A 6722-nucleotide genomic window follows, 5' to 3' on the forward strand; every position below is an offset into this window, starting at 1 on the left:
TTAATGCCCCCCCCCCCCCCCGGTTTTTTTGTATCTGCAGAACAGGACAGGAAAAGCACATGTCTTATTTCTCTTAGCATGATATTCTCCAACTCCATCCATTTACTTGCAAATGCCATAATTTTATTCTCTCGAAATGCATTCTGCTATCAAGTATACCTAATTAGAACAAATTTTAAAAAACAAAGAAAGAAACAAAGAAAGAAAAGCACATGTCTTGTGGAGTGGATGTGAGGATTCAGTAAAATCATGTGTATCTAGTTCCCTCTATGTCCTATTATATTTTGTGTTGCTGGAAAAGTTAAAAAAAAATCATGGAGCCTCAGGAAAAATTATGGGTCCTGGTAAACTAGCCAGGACCAAATAGAATTCTCTGAGGTTTGCTGAATTAGTGACTGGAATCAAAGCATTCTTCTCTTTGCAGTGGTTCCTGTTGACAGCAGACACAGCATATTTTTGTTTCTAACTGCAAACATGTCATATTTTCCCTAAATAGTAATTTCTTATACTAGCCCTTTCATATAATTTTAACATTTTTAGCATTTCATTACGTTTTTTTCTTTTATCTTTCATATTGCATCTTGTTGGCTTGCTTCTACTCAATCCTATTTGTTTTAACAGAATTTGAAGGTTGCAAACTTTTCCAAATTTGACTTCAAGCAATGAAAAGAAGCTTACTGTCTCTCTTCTTTCCAGGCCACTGCCCTCTTCCTCTCCTACCTCCCTAAATCTTACACCTTTCCCCTGGAAACACAGTGCTCCTCAGCCCCAGCTCCTGTCTTCAGAGGTGAAAAGGGTAGAGGCCTTAATCAGTTGACTCTTTCTGTTTCATAAAGAAACAATGACAACAAAACCACACTACTTCAACAGCTAGTGTGATTATAAGATAGATACAATTTAAAATAGAACTGAAGCAAATAAAAAAAAACAACAGGCAAAAGTTTTTCAAGAAGCATCACTGTCTTTTCCATGGGTTCCCTTAACTTTTCCTAAAGCTTACTCTTTGCTTGTTGGAATGCAGGGTTCTGTTTTTTCCATACTATTTGCAAAAGCTCAATGTTCTTCATCTGCAGTCTGAGAATATTGGCACAAATGCTTTCTACTTAGAATTCATGGCTGAAATGCAATTAAAACTATTTTAAAAGGTGTGTGTGGGGTGTGTGCATGTGTGTGTATACATTTGTGTGTATCAGCAGACATATTTTCTGGGAAAAGAATTATGTGTATCAACAAAATCCCCAAATTAGTCATATTTTCTAGGACTTCAATGATTCATCTGAATTGCACTTATTCCTGTTTTTTTCCTATTTGTCTCATTGTATTTATATTGTCCTTGTACATTAATTATTCTATGTAAGCATTTTAGATTTCAGAGCAGATTTTCTTTTCTTTTTTTATTACTCTAGGAAGATTACCTTCCAGACAAGTACCTATACAGTAGGAATTTCAATTGAGATGATGTTTTCAAACTTGATACAAAAGAGATGTATGTATGACTCTTGCTATTCAGGAACTTATCGTATAACAGGAAGGCAGCTATGTTCAAAACAACAATAGCAATGAAAAGTTTCACATATAAAGAGCTATGGGAAGGATAGATAAAGGATTTCAAATCTGTTTGGAAAATCCTGGCAAACCTATTGGTCTGGTGTTATTCAAATATGTCTTTAAAGGCCTTAGGAGTTGGTTTATTGGGAGAAGAAGTGGGAAAGCACATTCTTGGCAGAAATAGAAACAACCATTAGTTTGGGTATTTGGGGGGCCTGACATGAATGTAGGTATTCTGTGACCTGGGATGAAAGAGTAGACTGGTATCAGGCAAATGATCCCAATTAAATGACTTGGGATTTCAGGTCAAATCATATATGGACATATATGGGCATGTATTTTAGTCAGCTTTTGTGTTGCTGTGGCAATGTGACCAAAAAAAAAAAAAAAACTGAAAAAAAGATGAAAAATTTATCTTGGTTCACAGTTTCAGAGGTTTGGTTCACTGGTAGGTGGACTCCATAGCTCTGGGACAGAGGTGAAGCAAACTATATTGGTGGAAGGGCAAGGTGGAGGGAAGCAGCTAAGAACATGACAACCAGGAATAGAGAGAGAGCTCTGCTCCCCAGGCACAAAATATAAACAACAAAATAACACCCCAGTGACCTATCTTCTCCAGCCATTACTTACCTATCTATAGTTCATGCCCAGTTAATCCATATCAGTGAGTTAATCCACTAATCAAGTTACAACTCTTATAATTGAATTCTTTTACCCCTGAACATTCTTGCATTGTCTTATACATGAACTTTTGGGGGATACCTGTTATTTTAAACATAACAGTGTGTGTGTGTGTGTATGCGCACACAGGCGCATGACATTATTTTTCCATACATGCTTCTCCAGAGAAAAAGTACTTCAGGTACCATATTACTCAGTTGTCAGGAAGTTCCAAGGTGGTAGGAGATGAGAAGGCAGAAAGTGAGTAGAGAGAGACCATTTTGAAATAGGTGAAACTGTGAGTCCTGGAAATGTAGGGCCAATAGTAAACTGGAGATGGGTAGAAGTCCCTCTGGTCATGACAAAGAACTTGAATCTATCAGAGTGGAAAGAAGCCAAATTTGCTATATACATTATTCAGTTCTATGAGCATTATAAATGCCTCAGGAATATTGACCATTAAACACTTCTTAGTTTGCTTATTTAAACTGGATCTTTCAGCTTATTTATTAAGAAGATTCTTAGGGATTATGAAGAGCATTGTGCAGAGTACACCTGGTTTAGGTCATGCAATTATTCCAAATGAAATCCTACTATTTATTGAAAAAGGTCAAATATAAAATGACTGTTTCTGAAAAGGTGACTCCCACATAATTCCTTAGCATTTTAATAAATAACATGGTAGTACCATTTTATTTTGAGCATATCTTTTTAGTGCCCTGATAAACAAGGCTACATGGTATTTTCATTGAGAAAACATAGTACTGGTGACAGAGTCTATAGACCAAAGAATGTAAAACTAAAAATTTGTATGTTGTTTGTGTGCTATAATTTTCTATGAGAGAAACATATGCTTGAATTCTTAGCCTAATGCTTCTTTGAAGCAGTCTAGCAGTCAAGTAAAGTTGTTAAATGGGCTCTTAATTCAATATATATATCAGAACCTGGGGATACTATTGCAAAAAAAAATGGTCTAATCAAGGCTGTCATCACTGATAAAGGGGCCATATTTGAAACATTGTTTCAGTTTGTAAAACTGAGGTATTTTTTAGGATGCACTGAGATAATGAAATTGGTTTATTTTAGTGAGCAGAGTGATTATGGAAAGATTTTTCTTGGCAAATGGATGTTAAAGAACTTCTTTTCCATGATAAAAATTAAAAAAAATTCATAGGCTGTTGTGTTTGTTTAGTTTTAGTTTTCTCCATCAAGCAATGCCCACTGATTATCTTTTATGTTGACAAAGTTCCTTTTTTTTTTTTTTCAATTTTTACCTTTGATGGTTTTGTCTAAGCATGTTTCTGATGAATAGGCTTAAATCAAGAAATCACAGGATCTGGGCTGGGCCTGTAGCTCAGTGGTGGACCACTTGCCTAGCATGTGTGAGGCACTGGGTTCAATCCTCAGCACCACATAAAAAAATAAATAAAATAAAGGCATGCTGTCCATCTACAACTATAAAAAACATTTTAAAAAATGAAAAGAAAAGATATTCCAGGATCTGGAAAAGTAGGAGAATATATTATGATGTTTCATAGGATATTACAGTGCATAGGATTTATCAGACACAAAGGAAGGGTTTTTAAAGGTATTGTTCATCTGGAAGTTACTTTACTCCTACCAAAGCCTGAAGTAGACTTTGGTTTAAAGTATTTTCATCCCCCCTTTAAAGTAGCAAGATACAGTTACATTATTTAGAAAGCAATTTGTTAGTCCAATTCTACATATTGTCAAAATCAGTTCACCTTGGCCAGGTGTGATGGTGCACACCAGCAGTTTTAGAGGCTGAAGCAGGAGGATTCCAAGTTCCAGGTTATCCTGAGCAATTTAGCAAAATCTTAACAAATAAAAACAAACAAACAAATAAATAAACAGGGCTGAGGATGTAGTTTAGTGGTGTAGTGCCCAGTATTACACACATGCAAGCACTTTGGATGCTGGGACTCTACCTTGTTGATATTTGAAGTTTTAAATATCCCTTACATATATTGTTAGCTAGAAACTTGGGTCCATAAACTTTAACAGTTAGCAATTCCATACAACCATTTCTCTTGTTTAAATATGAAGTCAACGCTTTTATCTAGGAATTGTGTTATATAGAAATACTGTTTTTCAAAATTCTGGGTAAATGTAGTTACATAAAACTGTAGGATAGCTGAGCATGGTAGCACATACCTGTAATCCTAGCTACTTGGGAGGCTGAGGCAGGAGCATCATAAATTTGAGGCTAGACTCAGCAACTTAGTGAGACCCTGTCTTAAAACAAACAAACAAAAATTTTAAAAAAAGGGTTGAGTAGGTAGTTAGTGATAGGTAGTTACCACTAAACCAAATGAATAAACCAACCAACAAAAACCCTATAGGGTAATATATATTTTAAACTATTACCATCTAATTCATTCTACTAATGAATCTGACATTACTATTCTATGTGTATATATGATTACCTGACTGGTGTAATTCTACATCATGTACAGCCAGAAGAATAAAAAGTTTATACTCCATTTATGTATAATGTGTCAAAATGCATTCTACTGTCACATATAACTAATTAGAACAAATTTAAAAGAAGTATTACCATCCTCCCCCAACAAATTTATCATTAGCAAAGATATTGCTTCATGTGTTAGAAGAACTCTAATCATATGATTAGAAATGCTTTTCTCCTAAAGAAAAGGATTCTATCAGCGTTAGTTCAAAAGGATCAGTTAGGCAGCTGATGTAGCACCCAGTGTCTAAACACTTTTTACGTAAAGATTATGTGAATCTAATGCATAAAAATATTCAAATAGTCATATTTTAAAATATGTATCAAGTTATTTCTTATTCTTTATTCCCTTTTAGCCTAATCTTGAGTTGTTTGAACATGTTTGTTTCTATCTATTTTTGCAAACTATAATCCCATTTCTTTAGTATTTCACTTAGTCACAGTGTTAGAAGATCTTGAGGTTTTGGTCAGTACTAAAGGTTTAGAATTTACTTTGTAATTTCATGGAATGTCCCTGCTTGCAACACTTTAAATTATGTACACGTGAAAAAAAAATCAAATTCCTCTTCAATGTTTATACGGACATTGTTTACTTAACATGCTTATTTGCTTTAAAATAGTTAGCATTCCATGAAGCTATTAGCGTGATTGTATAGTTTTAGATGTTGTTTGAAGGGCATACACAAAAACAGCTATTAAAAACTTAAAATATTGCACTGTCATATCTAATGTTCTTCAGATTCTGGAAAACCAGTCATATTTAGCCTTTGAAAAGATTTAACAAAGTAAATTAACATTGTGGTTTTATTGGAAATGATATTTTTGATGAACAGTGATGGTGCAGATTGCTCCTTGGATGTTGTTGTGGTCATGGTACAGAACTCCTTATAATAAAAAATAGGGTTGGCTGCTTCTCAGTGCTCTGCAGGGTTTCAAAATAAAAATTTTTAATTTTTGGTTCAAGGCATGGTCAGAGAATCAGGACTATCTTAAAATAATTGTTTATCCTTGATAACCTCAGAGATGTCACAGCTAAAATAAGAACTGGGAGTTGCTGTTGATTACAGAGGTTGAATTTATGGTTTCATTGCATCTTTTCTGTGACTGAGAAGCAGGAAAATTGTGAGGATTGGAAAGGAACATTTATATCAATTTGAAGGATGCTGAGTGTCCCAGACCTAGTCCCCACAGGACCTCCTTGCCAGCAGCAATGGCACCTCCCTGCTTGGCTGACAAAACTGGTCCTGCTTGCCTGGTAACCTGAAATGACCTCATCTGAGATGTTTATGCTGCAAAGAGGGGTGCTGAACTACCCTTCTTAACTCTCATTATTTCTAAATAATGGGGTTCAGAAAAACAGCCACAAAGGTATCATTTTGGCACACTGTTTTAATTTGAAGGAAATTGAGAAAACTGCATAAGCAGCAAGGACTCTCTGACCTTCTCCCCCACCCTTTCTAATGACAGTTGTCTTGTCTTATACCTGGAGGGAAGGAATGCAAGAGGAATCTGAAACAAACTAGATCAAAAAAGCCAGGCTTTATAAGTTTCCCCAATTTATCATCATTAAATCAAACCCCTTTTTGCCCAGTTGTACTTCTGTATGAATGTTTATTCTTCATCAAATATAAGCATAAAAACACAGTTTTTGGAGTTTCAGAGTCTTTGTTTTCGAAAGTCTTGTATCGTATATAATTTGGATTAAACAAATTATATATTAAACAAAGTAGTTGTGCAAGTCTCTCTTGTATTTTAGATGTGTCAGCCACAACCCTTGGGATGGGTAAAGATATAACTTTTTCTCCTCCATGCAAATCTACAAGTAGATTCAAGCCCCACCAAATCCCAGGGGGACAAATAAAAATTGTGATTTCAGAATAATTATGAAAGATTTATAAGATCTTTACAATTTATGCAATCATCAAACTGTCACCTCACACTAATTAAAATGACTATTATTAAAGAAACAGAAATAGCAAATGTTGGCAAAAATGTGGGGAAATTGGAACACTTGTGCACTAATATT

This window comes from Marmota marmota, unplaced genomic scaffold, assembly GCF_001458135.2.
Source record: "Marmota marmota marmota unplaced genomic scaffold, marMar, whole genome shotgun sequence".
NCBI classification, from domain to species: domain Eukaryota; kingdom Metazoa; phylum Chordata; class Mammalia; order Rodentia; family Sciuridae; genus Marmota; species Marmota marmota.